Consider the following 18,659-nt stretch of genomic DNA (forward strand, 5'->3'; position numbering starts at 1 on the left):
AGAAAGAGAGAACACTCACAACGACTGAACAATTAAAAGCATTCAATTGTGTAAAATAGCTTAATATGTTTGACTACTAATAAAGGAATAATTCAAATAAGATGAGAGTTTTCTTCACCAGTTCCCATTACATCACACTGAATTCATATTTATGTCTATCATAATAAATCAACTTAATATGCTCTCACTTTGTATTAAGCTTCAATGGTGATCACAATGATGCTAAAACGGGTATCAGCCCTTTTTTTTTTGTACAAAAGGAAGTAATGCAGTGAATCTTAATCTGAGCCCATGTTGGACCAGACACTAAATAGGGAAGTCAGTGAAAAGTCTGGCACGACCATTGTAGGGGGCAACACAGAGAAATATTTATGGTCCTTCGTCTGAAAACGACTTCCTTCCCCGTTCCTTTGGAGTGCGAGTGTGTGTTTGTGTGCGTATAGGGCAAAGAGAGAATTTGTGACGTCCACCTGGTCCAAACGGCTTTCGGGACACTGAAGAGCAATTTCCAACGCTTGGATTAACCTGAAGCTTCAATGATTATCCCAACAACCCATCTACCATAATTTGGCTGGAAGGGCCCCAGCTGCTAATTCTTTATAAATAGCGTGTAGCTCAGACCACCTCCGGGGAGAATGGGGCTCAGAGGAATGGCTTGGGCACAAATCAGGCTGGAAAAAGCACACAACATACACATTTTGACAAACATATGGGACCATCGCTGAGGATGAACTTGAGGTACATGTGACTGTGTCGCGCCTCACGTGGATCTGACAATCGGCCAATTAGAAAAGTGACAACAGACTATCAAGCTGTGTTTGAGTTTGAGAAAAAAGTAGAAAAGTTCATTCTAGAAGCTAAAAATGCAAGGAAAGGCTTTAAATATGGCCATCTGTTTTGACAAATGGTTGACAATCTGTTTGAAAGAGGACAGGGACCCTGCTCTCAGAGTTTACAAGTTGTCTTGGGGTGGATGCCTTTTCTCTGAGCGCACAAAGGGAACGAGTATAAAAAGCACCCGATGAGATTCTCTGACATTCGAGTAGGGCTTTCAGTCATGAGTATATGAGAGACACGCAGTGAGCAATGGTTACTCGCACACAGAGGTCACGTTATAAGGTTAAATGGCCAAATTTTGCCATTTCATAAACCACAAAAAGAGACTTGTATGGCAATTTATAATTATCTAGGTCAAATTAGCATGTCAAAAAAATACACAATACCTCAAAACCCTCTAAAAAGTTGTCGTCATCGTTTTTGTTCTCAATTTCTTCTAAATTTTTGGTTTGCGTTTGAAATTGTGTTTTGTCTGAAAGTATTTCCTGGCTCTTAATTTAATGCATGAACTGGTCAACACAAAAGCATGGGTTGTGTTGCTGTGATCTTTCAACATGGAGAGCTTCAAAATGATAAATAATAGGTCAAGGGGCTGTTTCTGTCGAGAAACCCTGAGAACAGCAGACCCCCCCTCATCCCATGCCTTTTTCTCCCATTCACACCACCACAGGGGGAGCAGGTCGGGTTCAAGCGCAACAAATTACCTAAATATGGGCTGAAAAGGCTTTGAGAGACTTCAATACAACCGTTAAAAATAAAATTAATAAAAGAAGATTTAGGAAGCCGGGTGGATGGAACACAATGCTAAACTGAAGTCCATAATTTCAGCTAGCGAGGAGAAAAAGTGGCTCTTTCTTGGTCAGTATTTGTGTTTAGCCTGGGTAGAATAGGGGCACCTCCACACATAAAGGCGAGAGGAAAAAACACAGAAAAACGAAATTTTCAGCCTGAGTGGTTACTTCAAATGAAATCTAAAGGCTGATTCTCAATGGGCCCTTTTAGCGGAGGGGAGTGTTTTTTAAAAGAATCGCAGCAGTGGACGTGTTTGGCATTTGGTGGCCCTTGTCCTCCAATTGTGCGTACTCCACGGTGGCTGCCTTCTCTCTAGGCCCGCTACACTCCACAGACAGTACAGTCTGGAGCTCGAAATCATGTTTGACTTCCCTTTTGCTCAACCACATCTGTTCCCATGCCCCTGAAGGCACTTTGGTTGCGCAGCTACAAAGATGTGTACGCTGTTGTGAGTGAGCGACAGCTCAATATGTTCCTTACATAAGTCTGAAAGCGCTGCTGACCTAGGCATGGCCTTGAACTTGATGCTCACCTACTATAAATGAGGATTATGAACAAAATAAAGTATACAGATGCTTTTTACTAAAAAAAAAATCGGAGACCTCTCATAAAAAAATAGAAATGTTGGCTCTGTTCAAAACTCTAGTGAGATTGGAACAGACATCACTGTTGTTAAAGAGATAGTTTCCTCAAAAATGATTTACTCACTAAACTGTATGAATTTGTTTCTCCAATGGAAAATAAAAAAGTCCCGCTTTTTTTTTTGTTTGTTTGTTTGTTTTTTGTTTATATATACAAATGGAAGTTATGGTATATGTCAGAGTTATATTAGACTCCAATGTTGTTTGATCCCCATCTTCAAAAAAACTGCTTCCAGTACAGATTTGGAATTGTATAAGGGTGTGAAAATGTTGAAAAATTGTGTTGAAATATCCCTATAAATTGTGTTGTTTATCTGTCACCATATTCTGGATAAAATCTAATGCAGAGCTGGGAATAGCATATAATACATTTTTATGCCTGATGTCCATTGTAGACTACCAGTCTTACTCTAATGGTTAGAGAGTCGGACTTGTAACCCAAAGATTGCAAGTTTGATTCTCAATAACTGCTGGGGTGCCTTTAAACAAAGCCCCAAACCCCCAATTGCTCCATGGCTGCAATTGTTTCTACGGGATGCAGTTTTTTACTCACTGCTCCTAATGTATGTGGACTAACTTGGATGGGTTAAATACAGAGGAAGAATTCTGAGTATGGGTTGCCATACTTGGCCTTCACATCACTTCACTTCACCATGCCATGTTTGTTATTCCATAGATGGTCGTCCTTCACAGTGGAGCCCGAACGATAAAGCATTTAAGGCCGATACCGATACAAATATTTTTTCGGTTTTAAAATCCGATACATTGGCCGATACTTTTTTTTTTTCAGAAACGCGCAACAAAACATTAACAGATTTCCCTATCATTAGTTATTTGTAGTTATTTATGTGTTTTAACTAAAATAATATGATAATGCATTTTAAAAAGAAACTTGTTTCTTTTATCGTTAGAACAGACTGATGATAGTGGCATTAGCTAGCTTTGTGGTTAGCTAGTCTATGATGAGCCATAATTTAGCAATGGATAACGTCATACTGCAAATTGTAAAACATACATTTTCAGTATAACAGGCCAAGGAGAGATGATTCGTCTCATTGCTATAACTGTCACATGCTATTAAAGAAATACTTCAGTTACATTGTCAAAAGTTAAAAGGACAGTCAGTCAACTACACTGTAACAACGTAACACGGCGTATGTTGTAACACAATGTATGTATCGTGACCAACTCAACGAGTGTTGCCAACAGGGATGGTGTAGAGTGCCTTCTGGTGGATAAACTATACAACTCCAACACTCATGACATGGTTCAAGCGTGTTTCGTCTGTTTGGAAAATGCCTAATATCGGCCGATAATATCGGCCTGCCGATATATCGGTCCGGCTCTACTTCACAGATAAGGCAATTCTAAAATGCACTACATCAAGCTCAGGGAAATTATTCATGGCCTGAAGGGTATTAATGTATAATATTTATTATTATTATATTTATAATATAATGTACATTATTATTCTAAATGAAGAGACAAAATAGTTGTACTATTTCACCCAATATACATGCGTTTGTCATGTATTTTTTTTTTGTGCCCATTAAAAGTCATTTTAGCATGGTTAGCTTTGCAGATAAGCAACATCTACTGAACATCTCACTTAAACTATGTCTCACACACTTCACGTGAGGAGCGCTGTTTGTGTGGGCCACGCGAGTCACCATTAACCATTTCCTGGAACCATAAATGGAAAAGATGCAGAAGCATTTGAAATCAGTCACTTTTCTAAATTGTCAATTTAAGTCGATTTAGAGGTTCCATTTCTGTTAGGGTGAGGATTTAGAATGATGGGTGGATGTGAGACAGCTCACTAAAATGATGTATGTAGCTCATTTAGTTTAATGCTAATTAATTGACCTGTGCTTTGAAATGTTTGAAAACCCAGAGAGGAGAGATAAAACGTGCAGCAGTAGCCCAGCATCCTGAGGGACTATGGGATCCAAAATTTGTTTGTGTTTAATTTCCACTTCACAGACAGCAGCACACATTAACAACCCTTAAGGGAAAGGTTGGAGAGCTGCCAGTGGGACAGAAGAAAAAGTAAGTACAGCATAGGGTCATCACAGCTCAATCAACAGTTCCTTCACAACTTCTTCTGAATGTCTGACAACTCCAGCATTAATTCCTCTCATGTCATTCTACTAGGCTCTAATTATATTTTGGGTTACAGCAGCTCTTGTAGTCTCAACTGTCACTGTCAGAGGGGAACAATGGGCTTTTCGCTGGTGATATCTCATTGTCAACATGTCAGGATATTCTTAAAGCTGAACAGATTCTGTCAGAGACCAAGAGGAATTAACGCCATTCAAAGCACTGACACAAGCTTCCTGCCTTGCCTTTTAACAGTATACAAAACCATATACAAAGGTACTACGGATTACCACTTGGTCAGATATTGTACATTAAGCAGAACTATTTAAAGAGGTGTAAAAATAGGTGCCACAATCGTAATCAGTAAAAGTCATTTAGAGTGATAAGCAAACAAATGTGCCGGTCAAAATCTTCTTTCCCTTCTTAAGAGCAGTAAGATTTAAGTCATATAAATCACATTAAAAAGCACATTAAAAAAAAAAGAGTTTGTGCCTAAAGAGTTTAAAAGCCAGAATGTAAACGCAAGTCTCTATGGCGTGCAGAGCAATTTAACATTTGGAAGCCATCAAAATACATTATAAACATCTGATAAACAACAGATTTAAGATTACATTTTTAAGATTAAGACTGTGACTGTGCCAAAAAAGCATTTTCAATCAAATAATCATAATAATAATAAAAAAACAAAAACAAAAAAACAAATCATACGTATTCCATCAGCAAGATGCCCATTTACAAAAATAAATAGACTTGTTTAGATGTACAAAATGTTCAGGGCACAGTACAAGGCTACAGGTAAAGTACAATACAGTTATATGAACATAGAGAGACAAACAGGAGCCATAACCATTACAATCACTACAGCCAATCACAAAAGGGGAGGACAAGGGTGGGGACGGACCTCAAAGGTTTGCTTGCTATAGGACCCCAACAACAGTTTCCCTAGCGTTTACAACCTCATATGGACTACCATATCCATCCATTCTATAACCATGTTTCATTCCCAAAAATCTTTTGAGACAGACTTTATGGGATAATGTACACTGTCCAATTGTGGAATATAGTTATCTTTACTTCTAAACTGTCATAATTATCATTGTATGCTGTCACAGTAGTAACTCATTTAAGTATCACAGCTTTTGCAAATAATAATAAAAAAAATAATAAGAATTAGACTGGTTTAATGGAGAAACAGTTTAAGCAGTGAAACATGTTTGGCTACACTTAAACTTACAGTAATTATACATTTAAGAACTGAGTAATAATAATTAACTACATTTACATACTATAGGGTTACGGTTAGGAATAGGGGTTGGTTTGTTGCATGTAATTATACATAATTTATAGTTATTACTACAGTAACTACATGTAACAAGTCACAAGGACACTGTAAAATAAAGTGGTACCCACTATTTCCTTACAGATACAGCACAGAACCAGAAACACATTATCCACCTAAAGTCACATAAAGACATGAGCATCATTCATCCTGACCAAAAGTCCAGCCAAGTAGCTGCTCACACATTAGTCGTGAGGATTCATGGAAAGGCAAAACATTGTGAAAGTCCTGTTTTTCCTCCCTAAATTATACTACATCAATTGTTAAATGTATCTTTATATTCACTTAATCAAAAGTTGAAGATCTGTCAGGACATTAACTACTCCTGTGAGCCTCTATCAGAAGATGCTTTAAGTAGAAATACACTGTATATGTTATATACGGTTTAAGTATATAAGTATAACATATATGTATATGTTATGTATAGGTTAAATAGGTTTAAGCTCTAATATTTTTCTTAGATTAACTATCTGAACCAATTAATTATTTTCACTACACTTTGAGAAGAAAAATTTTAATGGAACCTTAAAAAGAATGTAAGATATTTAGAAGTGTGGCCTGATCTAAAATGAGTTAACAGAAAATAAAAAAAATACTAGAAATTTTAGTAATAAAATAAAATTATAATAGAAGAATAAAATAACTTTTAAAATATTTATATAACCTAAAAATAATTTTAACTCTGAGGGGGAGAAAAAAAAAGTGTAAAAATACAAGTCAGAGTGACTCACCAATATGCCAGAAAATTGTTTTTCCTCCATGCTTTTGAAGCTCTCTTCTGCGTGGGTCCCCTTTCCAGAAGGATGCCCGTCCTGACCTGTCTCTGTGCTCTCTGGGACTCGTCTTGAGGTGTAGGGGTATGCGTCTCAGTTTCTGGTGCGCACTGCTTCTCCCTCAATCGTTTCCTCTCTCTGCTAGTTCAGCCGGTTTGCAATGTTGGGCTGAGGTGGCGTCTCTGCTTTGTGCTAATTCTGCGTTAATCCAGGAACTTTTCTATGCTGTGAAAGGGACATGTGACAGGGAGAAGGAGGGAGAAAGAGGGGGGGTGGAAGCAACTATTAGCCCCCAAACGTGTTGTTCTCTCATTAATCATTTCATAACTGCTGATAAGCCTCAGACAGTCCATGTGCTGGCTGGAGTGTGTCAGATTACAAAGTCTGAAATTCTTAATTTACAAGAAGTAATGTAGGGGATGCTTATATGATAAACTAGGGTGAAAAGATTGACTTTTTTCAGTAAATAACCAAAACAAAGGGCTACTGTACCGATGCGTACAGAGCATAAGCTTGTACTGAGAATGCACAAACAACCAGAACATCACCAAAATGACAATGATTTACCATGCCTACAAACAGGCACCATGAGGACTATATTGTAGATTGGTTAGACATTGAGACTACTTCCCACAATTATTCCATTTTACTACAAAAATGTTCAAAATACAGCACATGAACACCTTGAATAAATGAAATTTTGTTGCACTAGTTTTTACAGTACAGTACAGTAACTCACAATTTAAAGGGTTAGTTCACCCAAAAATGACATTTGTCATAACTTACTCAGTTATTTTTGATGAAATCAGAAAGGTTTCTGAAACAAGGGTGTTGTACCTTTCAAGGCCCGGAAAAGTAGTTAAGACGATAAAATAGTCCATGTGACTACAGTGGTTTAACCTTAATGTTAAAAAACAAAAAAATACAAAAATAAAAATAACGAATTTATTCAAGAACCATGATGTTCACATAGTAAACACAGTGCAGCACTTCCACGTTCTACGTCAGAACGCTGGCTCATTATTGGCCAGTTCCTGCGTCAGCATCACATGCGTGCGTCGTGGGGCTCACGTGAACCGAGTCGGACAATAATGAGCCGCATTCTGACGTAGAACCTTGAAGCGATGCACTGCATTTACTATGTGAACAGTGTGGTAGAATGATGTTGAAAAGAAGAGATGTTTGAATAAAGGCGTTATTTTTGTTTATTTTTTGCATACAAAATGTATTCTTGTCACTTCATAATATTAAAGCAACAATACCTAAGATTTTATGCCACTAGAGGGCGCTACATTCAAAACAACAACAACGGCTTTGCTTGATGACGTCGTGGAGGAACGCGGAATGATGGGAACTGTTGTTTTCAACTCCACCGTGGATAAATCATAGACAGTATAAATCAGTCAGACGGGAATCAAAAATTAGTCGTCATGGATGAGGTAATGTTCGATTTCTTGTTCTTCTTTAATGACATGCTTGTTTTTCATTAAACTGAAACTAAGTTTTAAAAGTAAATTAGTTATCATAGTTATCACAGATGTTAGGGGAGAGACTTGATATGCTTGATAGACGCTAACGCACAACTACAACTTCCGCATTTGTCCAGGACTACATGCAGTACGAGCGGAAACCGAAGTAACGTGGATATGACGCGATTTACCGGCGACTCCCAGCTCACCCCTGCAACAACATGAGGGCAAGTAATTAATGACAGAATTTAAATTTGGGGGGAACTAACTAACCCTTTAAAAATGAAATGTTTCTTGGTCTTCTTCACAATAACAGACTTACTTTCAGTTTAAGGTAACATTAAGACTCAAGTAGATCTTCTTCACCAACTGGAGCCTCTTAAATCACTTTAATGTTGTTGTGATCCACTCATCTTGGCAGTTGGCACAACCCAACACTGTGAATCACACATACTGTATTTAAGTAAACGTTTCTGCAGACCAAGTAATTGAAATGAATACCTCAGTCTGGACGAGTGAACTTTTACTCATGGTTAAGGCAAGTGAACTAGCACTAATATTTAATTGAAAAATTACCGCTATAAAGTTTTGTTTTTTTATATACAAATATAGATAGAATAACAAATTAACAACTCTACACGCGCACACACACACATACTTGGTTTCACTATCTTTGTGGGGATTCAATGTTTTTTGTACTGTTCAAACTGTATATTCTATACCCTAAACATACCCATCACAGAAAACTTTTTTACATTTTCAAAAAAAAAAAAAAAAAAAACGTAATTTACTATGTTTATTAATGCATTTCCCTTGAGGGGACTGCTGGCTGGTGAATGCAGGTGATCACAGGTTTTACTATGCTTATTGGGTACATTTGGTGCCCAGTGCCCACAATGTAATATAAACCTGTACAAACACACACACACACACACGATAAAGTAAAAGCATGGACAAAAGTAGGTTAAGAGACAAGTATTCCATCCTCAGCACCTCAAACCTTCACAAAACTATGTTTTATGTACAAAAAGCATCAAGATAAGGCATGAGATAAGCCAAGCAAACACTCTAAACTGATGACTCCCTTATCAGTATTGAGTTGTCTTTGCACCACAACAAAATGTGCTGTTTACTGAATGAGTTGAGGACTGCTTATGGAAAAACTTAAAACTGTAACCAATAAGCACTTTAAACATAGAAAGGTCTCCAGGAAGGACAGGGAGCAAGCATTAATAACAACACCACCAATAATAATAATTTAAAAATGGGTGTAAAAAAATATTGGAGAAAGTGCAGATGTTAAATCTACAAATAAAAACAAACCAAAAAAAAAAAAAACATGTCACTATAAATTAATCATTAAAGCCACATCAGAAGCTGGATGTTATAGTACCATTATGTACTGGTCACAAAACATTAATTTGTTGTATTAAACAAAAGCACACAGAGCTGTAATAAGTTGCTTGAGTGAAAGACAAGTGGTTTGTGCAGCCTGAGGTCTCAGTTGTTGTTGTGGCCGGAAGTTGCCAATCACTGAATGCACATATGGAGGCGACACTCAACCTGGGCAATTCTACACTACAGAACAGACTGTTTTAAACATTGCTGTGGGTACGAGATGTACCCTCCATGTTCCAACAGAAGAAATCCAACCAGCTCTGGGGCTGAGAAAACCTAATCCCCTTGTCAGCATCATTTGAATCTAAAGATGATTGCTCATCTACTCATTACTAAGGCCTTTTGTTTCAAAATGTATTAGCTTAAATTTATAAAAACTAGACTGGTCACTGTAGAAAGAGTAATTGATATTATTTCTCATTCTACTCACAATAATCACTGTCACAAATGTTTAATGGCATATCAATTTAAGTAAGAGGCAGCAAAAGGGTTCAACTAATTCACACCCCTACCCCACACATTTGGATGTGGTGGGTCGTGGGTGAAAGTTGGGAAGTCACCTTGCAGACACTGCTTGAAGTGGCTAATGAAGTGTCTGCACTGTGGCAGGTCATGGTGGCTCTCATTAGCCGTGACGGGTGGAAAAAGACAGCTTCCAACAGCCACAGAGACTTAAACCATCACATCAAACTCCCTCTCTTCAGTTTCATTGGCATTCACAAGCCCAGGCTAAACACGCCGGCATCATGCCTAGCTTGCCCCGAACTGAACAGCCAATGGGAAGACAATTCTAAAAACTAATTATGTAGAGATGTAAAATGTGTCCTGGTATGGTTTGATGCACACAAACAAGACGTTATCATCGAATCTAAAGTTATCTCAAGTTTAAAAAAAAAGATTTTCAGCGTCGCCATAATTTACCTGTCATAATTTGAAGGGGGAAAAAAAGAGTCCTAACAGACCAAGTAATGAGCTGTGTCTGAAACCGCTCACTCGTTCACTCATTCACTAATCCCTATATAGTGTATGGCATTTGAGTGCACTATATCTGCAAGGAGTGAAGGAGATGAAGTGAGTGAATTCGGACGCTGACGTTTACACTGTGCGTCGGAGAGTTGGAGCTGTCGCAGAAAAGGCTTCGTCACGCATACTGATAAAACTCCTTTTATCTTACATTACCTACTTTATAAAATAATATTAACAACAATAACAATCATAATGACTTTATTTTGTAATTATACCTCCGTGCCAGCTTTGTAGTTTCATCGACTGAAATTGTACATTAACTCTCACGTTCACAGATGACGTGTCGTCGAGCGCCCTCCGGCGACCGTTATTATGTTCAAAACGACGATTAACGGACATTTTTCAAATCCTCCACTGGATGTAATGTAATCTCTGGTTTAAACTTGCTCGCGCCGAACTTTCATGCGCGCTCAGTTCTCTCCGCATTGGATTGTGGGAAATAGGGCTTCAGCGAGTGTACATCGAATGTACACTCGAATTCAGAGAGGATTGTGGGTAAAAGTAGTGAATGAATGTAGGGAATGATGTCGTTCACTCAGAATTCGGACACCACTACAAAATGGCCGACACCCGATATAGTGCACTATTTAGTGGATAGGGAGCGATTTCAGACACAGCTATGGACTTTATGCACAGCTGCACTACTTCCTGAACTTCAGCCAGCTCCTTGTTTCCTGTCTGCTATTATTGGGCAAAATTGATTAATTCAGGTGTGTCTGATTATTGTTGCCGTGACTACTGAGGTCAAGCACACCTGAATTAATCAATGTGTCCAATAATGGCAGACAGGAAACAAGGGGCTGGCTGAAATTCAGGAAGTAGTGAAGCTGTGCATAAAGCCCATTGAAACTAAACTCAGCAAACCAAGTCAACCTAAAGTATTTCATTCCAAAGTCTATTCCATTAAACAGTTAATGTCATCAGACAAAATCTTAGAAAAGGCAAAATAAACACATTTTACATTTTTCTGGTAGCTATTTTAAGGTTTATGCTTCTCCTTTTGTTCCTGAAAGCCATGATTACAACTGAGCATCTGTGATAGCATGATATAATGTACTGCCCCTCCTCAACTCCACCCAACACAGATAACACAGAGCAGCTCCAAAACACTGCAATGCCTTCCTACTACAGTGAACTTTACCACACAAAAGTGAGTAGGAATCGAGACTCAACAAACTGTTTGATTATTCTTCAATAAACCAAGGTGACTATAAGGATCAAGATGTTAAAGTACTCTGTAGCACTTTTATGATTTGTCCAGTAAATGACAGATCATCATGACAGTATCAAATGTGGCAATAGACCATTTTGCAAGATGTAAACAACACTGGTCCAGAAACACTTCCTGTTTCAGTTTGTAACTGTTTTCTTTATTTCACATGTAAAAAAAACATCTTAAAGATGTTTGTTTAACTTTTTGATTCAGTTTTATATTTTCTGTTGGTTGTATTTCATCCCAGGTTTCATGTAGTGTTAAAAAACTGAAACGGGAAGTGCTTCTGGACCAGTGTTGTTTACATCTTGCAAAATGGTCTATACTGTACACTTGTGTGTACACTTAGCACAACAAAAAGTTGATAATAATAAAATGTATTAAAGGAATACTCCATTTTTTTGGAAATAGGCTCATTTTACAACTCCCCCAGACTTGAAAAAAACTCTAAACGAGTTTTACCGTTTTCGAATCCATTCAGCCGATTTTCTGATATTTAGAAGAATGTCAGTAACCAGACAGTTTCTGGTCTCATTGACTGCCATAGTAGGAAAAAATATATACTATGGAAGTCAATGAGACCAAAAACTGGTTACTGACATTCTTCTAAATATCAGAAAATCGTCGGAATTGATTCGAAAACGGTAAAACTCAACTGTTTAACTCTGGGGGAGTTGTAAAATGAGCCTACAGTATTTCCAAAAAAGTGGAGTATCCCTTTAACCGTGATATAAGCATGCAGTTCCTAACCCCACCAAAAAGAAAGGACACTTCTTTCTTTGGTTTTTAATTATTTTTGATAATCTATCTGTTTATGTTGCTTATTCATGTAATGGATATATGATGCCAGTTGAAATGGATGCTATTTTTAAAGTTTTTTTTTATTTTTTTTATCTGCTCTGGAGCAGGTTTTATTCTGGGTTAGAGATTGCAAACGAAAACTGGAGTAATCAGCTGTAAGCACAGTGACATATGTGATGCAATAAAGGCACTCCTCCTGTATCTCTCGCTCCAAAAGTTGGAGTTAATAGTGAAACGTATTTAGAGACAAAATTGTCCATAATTTGCAGCTAGTTATTTATTATATTTAAATGATATGAATTATCATTATAAGTATGTATAATTCATATTCATACTACGGGGCTTTTGAATGCTTGAATCTGATTGGTTGACGAACATTCTAATGTGTGCAATCATTTTCTGGGAAACACACAGCTAAAGTAGATCCAGGCAGGTCTTGACCGCATTATAGTTCCATATCACTTCGCCTAGTTAATTGTAATAAGGGAAAATAGGATACAATTCATGACAAGAAATCCGGGCCATATCCAGATCAGATGAAGGACTTGGGCCTAGACACAACCAAAACGCAGCCCTGAAGTGTCAGCAGAGAACGTGTCAACTAGACTATAACATGCGAAGGCAAAAGTTTTTTTTTTTTCATGGTTTTCCTCTGTACATATAAAAAAGTTATCAAAATGATTCCCGTTCACACACATGCCTAGACTAAACATGTGACATAATACGCATGTGCATTACATCACCATTTTCACAGATTCACGCTTTTTAAGTTTACACGGAGATAACAGTACCGCTTTTAAAACCAGCCATTTTCAAAAATGTGCACTTAGAAACCCACTTTATAGTTTGAATTCTCACACTCAGGCCACCAAAATGCTGTTGTCGTGTAAACGGACAGCCAGAACACATTTAAAGCTCCGAATACTGGGAAAAGTTCTCATTAACTTTTTAAATGCTGTCATTTTTCCTTTTTTGTTTTTCTTTCTAACATGTCTCTGTAGTTAGTCTAGTTTTCCCTCCTTCCTCCCAGGTTGTTTAAAAGGGATAACTACTGAAAACAGACATGATCAAATTGACAGGAATTCATCAGGTCTTGTCCATTGTATTTTCGAAAATCAAAGACTGGTTTATGGAAAAATTCTTGAAACTTAACATTATAGTTCAAGCATGACAGTACATCCCATAGAAAAACAACAACATTCCTGACTTCCACCCAACCAGCAAGGAAATATTGTTCGTAAAGCCATGTAATCCCATTTACTTTATATCGTGGACAAATGGTGGACAATCTGTCTGGCAAAAACATTTTACGTTTTGATTTTCGGTCTGATGAAGGTGCCCATGCATGGGAGCACTAATTGTGAAAAACAGAACTCCCTTCCGAGACTACATGTGCATAAAACATTTGTAGGAGCTGGGATTTTTCGTAAGGCTTCAAAAAAGTAATCTTTGAGAATTTATCACAAATGTCCTTTTGAAATTCAAACCCTGGCAACTTTCCGGTTTGTGACATAGACTGTCAACACAGGACTTTTTTTGTGTGTGTGGGAGCTAAACCACACGATGCACGGTGCAGAGGAAGTGTTTTGACAGCGTGGTCACTTAATGCATGATTTGACACACCTCTATGCACTGCTCTGCTCAATCATAAATGATCTTGACATGTTTGAGCACAGATTGGGCCCAGATGTTGCTGTGTGGTATGATTATCCTACATCTTCTCATCTCTTTAGTGGTAAAAATTATCTCAGCGTGCCCAACATGCATTTAAGCATGATGGATAGGCACGTGCAAAGTATGCTATAACAATCTGTTACATCACAGGTTAACCTAATTTCTTCTTAGGCCTGTGTGCAATTGAATGTTGGAGGTTGGTCTTTTATTTGTTTACTATTGGCCTTTTCCTTATTTTAAGGAAATCGGAAAGGCAACGATGTTTTAATTAGATTCCAATGGCAGAATGAAGCAAAGCAGATTGAATTATAGTGTGTTCTTGAATATCGCTCCAACCAAATCAATGTAAGTGCCAGATTCATGTATACACAATTATTTTCTGTTAAATAAGTATTGTCTAGTGTTTAGTCAATAATAAATGCGTAAAATAATACCTATATGTTAAAAGTGCTGGTTTAAATATCAAAATAGTGCTATGAATATCGTTTCTTTTTAAAAATATGACAGCAACTGAGTATTAGCCAGAAATGATAAATCATTCAAGAAAGCTCTATACCTTTAAAGGTGCAATGTGTAACAAAGTTGAGTATCTATTAACAGAAATGCAATATGACATCCATAACTATGTTTTCAGTGGTGTATAAAGAACTTACTTAATTAACCGTAATGTTTTTATTACCTTAGAATGAGACATTAATAGCCCCATAACCGCGGGAATCCCCTTCTATGAAGGTCGCCATGTTGTGACGTCATATTCCTACCGTAGCCGAACGCGAACACACAGTGCTACAGAACGCGTTTCATCACTACCTTGAAAGAGAAGTAGCGGAAAGCTAGCCTTACACTCCGTGAGTAGTGACTTTTCCCTTGTGAGTGGTGTAAAATATGTAGTTGGGATTGTTTCATGTAACTTAGTTCTCCCTCGCTGTGTTATGGGTTTGTTATGTTGGGGATAGTGCTGTTACGTTCGTGAGACAGCTGATGATTAGTATTCATGTCATTGACCGTAAAACAGTACGTTACAGGAATCACTAACCCGTCGATAGAGACTTTTACTAAAGTCTTTTATCACTAAAGTCGATCGCGAAGATTTTTCAAAATCAGAGAAAAAAAGCCTATTGTGTGTAGTAAATTATCTATGGGATGCGGAGATGACATGATTGTAACAGCGTGCTCAGTTCCGACCTTTGGACTCATGCGGACGAGTCCCAGCTCATATTAGCCAGCTAAACTATTACTACCCTGTTAGAAAAAATATATAGCTGCTCCCTCGCTGTATTATGGGTTTGCTACAGTATGTGGGGGTAAATGTGCTGCTGGTTACGTTTGTGAGACAATCAGCTGATTAATATTAATATTATTTTATTAAATTATATATTAAAACCCTTGATCCTCACCTGACTATGGCTTTGTAAACAGTATCCATGATGTGGTTTATAATGGACTGTGGTACAGAAACAGTGACAATGTTACACACTCTTGGCTTACTCTGGCTATTCTCTGCTGTCTCAGCCGACGAGATGTTTGTCCCGTTTTAGCAACCGTAGCTTCTTCGAAAGGGAGGGGTGAGCAGTGGGCTGAGCCCTTAGTGCAAACCTGGTGCAAACTCGCAACCGAACCACTAGATGTCGCTAAAAATCACACATTGCTCCTTTAAAACAGAACAATCTACTATATGACAAAGTTACAAATTAAGCATAGAAAGAAAACTGAACATGGTAAAATAACTAAACTAAATATATTTATTATCCTGAAAAGCACTAGAAAGCATTTGTCAGTTAAAGTAGGGCAATACTGTATTATTTTACTACTTTGCTACTTGATAAAAATGCATGAGAAATTATTACACCTAAACTACAGGACAAGTACTTCTACAACATCAAAACCACCTGACATAACCTAAGTAAAGTATAGTACTTAATCTCATTTGTAGGTCACTTTGAATTAATGTAAATGTAACATGAGAAACCATTAGAAACCACCAAAGGTTGTGTAACAACATTCTGTGAAAATAAGAGGCATTTCCTTGATTTTTTTTTCAAAACAATCCACATTTTAAGAATGTTAGCCCACTAAATGTATGACTTTCTGTATTTTCTTGAGATCTTTCTTGATATCTAATGTTACACATTCACGAACACATATTGATCATTGAGGCAATTTAAGCGCCTGAATCTGAAGTAAGACAAGAGTCAATCTAACAAAGAGTGCCTGACATTTGTCACCGTAAATGATTGCAATCAAAACGATTAAAGGTGTCGCAAATGTGGTAATATGAAGTCATTTAAATTGAACATGAATCTGAAAATGAAAGCAAGAGGAAAAACCCTTTAAACCACTAGAATAATTTTCACCGCCTGATATGGAGGAATTTGGTACAACAGGCCCTTCACATGCACGTTTATTAGACAAATAAATATCTAAATATTAAAAGGGTGCAATTATTCTGTAGTTTAGGGCCCAAAATATAAAACAGCATCATTGCTGTCACTTTTTCCACTCTGTAGGCTAATGCTGTTAGTAGAAAAAGAAGTCTGACCTGAAACAAACAAGTAATAGTTTAACGTTTCTATTAAACTAAATAGCCTATCTGTACAATTATAGTAGTCTAAGTCTTTAAACCGAGGAACATCTTTCTGGTGATATGAAATAAAATACGGAAGGATTACTCAGTGTAGGCTACGTGTGGTATCATTGGTCTTACCATCGCTTGCTCCTCGGTGTTATACAGAAGACAGCACTGTCAGTGGATCTGTTACAGATGCTATGAAAGTATTACGGGTGTCTAAAGAGTTTTGAACACTATCTTCTCATTAAATTGATGGACACTTCTTTGATAAACTTCCAATAGCCTATTCAAAGTGCTCAGATGTTCAGATGTGGCCCAGCCCCCTTCATACACACTCCCATACACCGTTAAAAAAAAACAAAAAAAAAAACACCATACATAGGCTACGTGAAGATGGAAGTTTCTTTCATTTGAGAGCTTAAAATCACTTCAGCATAATAAAAACTAACGTTACCAAACAGTGCGTTGACTGATTGTTGTTATGTTATTTGAAAATACTAACTTCTACACCATAAATTAACATTCGTAAAAAATAGCTCTCAAATAATTTTGGACGTATAGCTAATAAACAGAATAAATAGGCTATATATAAATTCAATAATTAGGATCGTTTGTGATTGACAGAGATTATCTCTGGCTAAGATTAATATTTAACTTACCGGTAGTAGCAACCTAGTGAGCACGTGCGTTTTGCTGCGGTTGGTGGATGTTTCCGGGAGACAATAGACCTGCGATGATATTGAGTAACAGTTTCACATTGAAATTGCAAATAAAACTATGTGATATTTTTAATAACCTGTTAATTTCTAACTTCGCTGTTTATGGTTTATGGACCATTTAAATGTAATGAATGCAAAAAGATTGTGTGCTGCCAAAATCTTACAGCTCTGTCGCATAGCAACAGATTTCGAAGCAAACAAAAAATAAGGGAGCGTGGAATGAATAACATGGGTGAAATGAGGACATTTAGCGACAGACGCACATTCGTTACCTTTTTGTTCTCTAAATATCCTGGAAGATGATATAAGGAGGATATAGGCTACTACACGCTTCCACGTTCACGCGCCGCTGCGCAGCGGAGGTGGGTTTAACAACTGCAAGCAATACAAACGAATGCTTGACTTCAGCTGTAAGGTGTAAGTTAACAGCTACCATTGGTCCTTCTCTAAGTTTGCCTCTCTGCTGAGAAAATGGCATGCTACGCAATGATATTAAATTATTTCTCGGAAGAGGCAGAATGAGTCTCTAAATGGTTATGGGGACTTATGGAAAAAACAAAGCCTATTCAGAGGCATAACTTAAGTGTGTTAGCTAGTAAACTGTAGTTTAGGTCTTTGTGACAGTAACGTTGCTGTCATGTCTCCAATAAGCATTTAAGCTATACAATCGGTTATGATAGCTAAATTAAACCACAACTAGCAGCAGATGTTTAATAATGCTGAAAGGGATGAAAGTGAGCATATTCTGTCCTTACATCATTAGATGCTAACAAGTTAATAGTTAAAGGAGTGTTTGGGAAAATGAGGAGCAATATACGAAATTCCAAATGAATTCTTAGGCTACTCTTAGAGGATTATGATTTAGCATTTGTCTTGTACATTTAAAGTTATTTTTACATTTACAGTTTTATTTTGTTCACCAATAGCCTAACTTACTTCTAAACACGAAGAACATCTTTGTTGTGTGCTCCTCCACAACGTCAACATGTGACATTGCATCAGCAAGTGTAATATCAGAGACAAACCATAGGGAAGACTGCCATCTCGTGGTAGAAATCGATACCTACAGATAAACTTTACACAACGAAAATGAATTATGATTTTGATATTTAACGTTGCGAACGGACGTTGGATTGTGCTCTAAATGTCTGATATGGATACTGTCTGTTTTTTTCACATTATATGCAAATATGGAAAGTAGACTTGATCAATATAATTCGAGAGAAACGTGTTATGACTTCTTGCCAGGTGAGGGACAGGAGAGGGAGACTGCAAGTGTTTAGTTGTAACCAAACTCAAGCAACATGT

General features: G+C 37.3%; 1 long non-coding RNA gene across 1 annotated transcript; it reads right to left on the reverse strand.

Moving 5' to 3' along the window:
- Positions 1-7,648: 7,648 nt before the first annotated feature.
- LOC148981453 (uncharacterized) lies at positions 7,649-17,779 on the reverse strand. The gene is made up of 4 exons (XR_016168546.1): positions 17,624-17,779; positions 17,292-17,360; positions 8,274-8,388; positions 7,649-8,162 (listed from the first exon to the last, which is right to left on the reverse strand). It is a non-coding gene; the product is annotated as an uncharacterized LOC148981453 (long non-coding RNA).
- Between the last annotated feature and the right edge of the window lie 880 nt (positions 17,780-18,659).

Source organism: Pimephales promelas, chromosome 5, assembly GCF_988280905.1.
Source record: "Pimephales promelas chromosome 5, fPimPro1.hap1.1, whole genome shotgun sequence".
Lineage (NCBI taxonomy): Eukaryota > Metazoa > Chordata > Actinopteri > Cypriniformes > Leuciscidae > Pimephales > Pimephales promelas.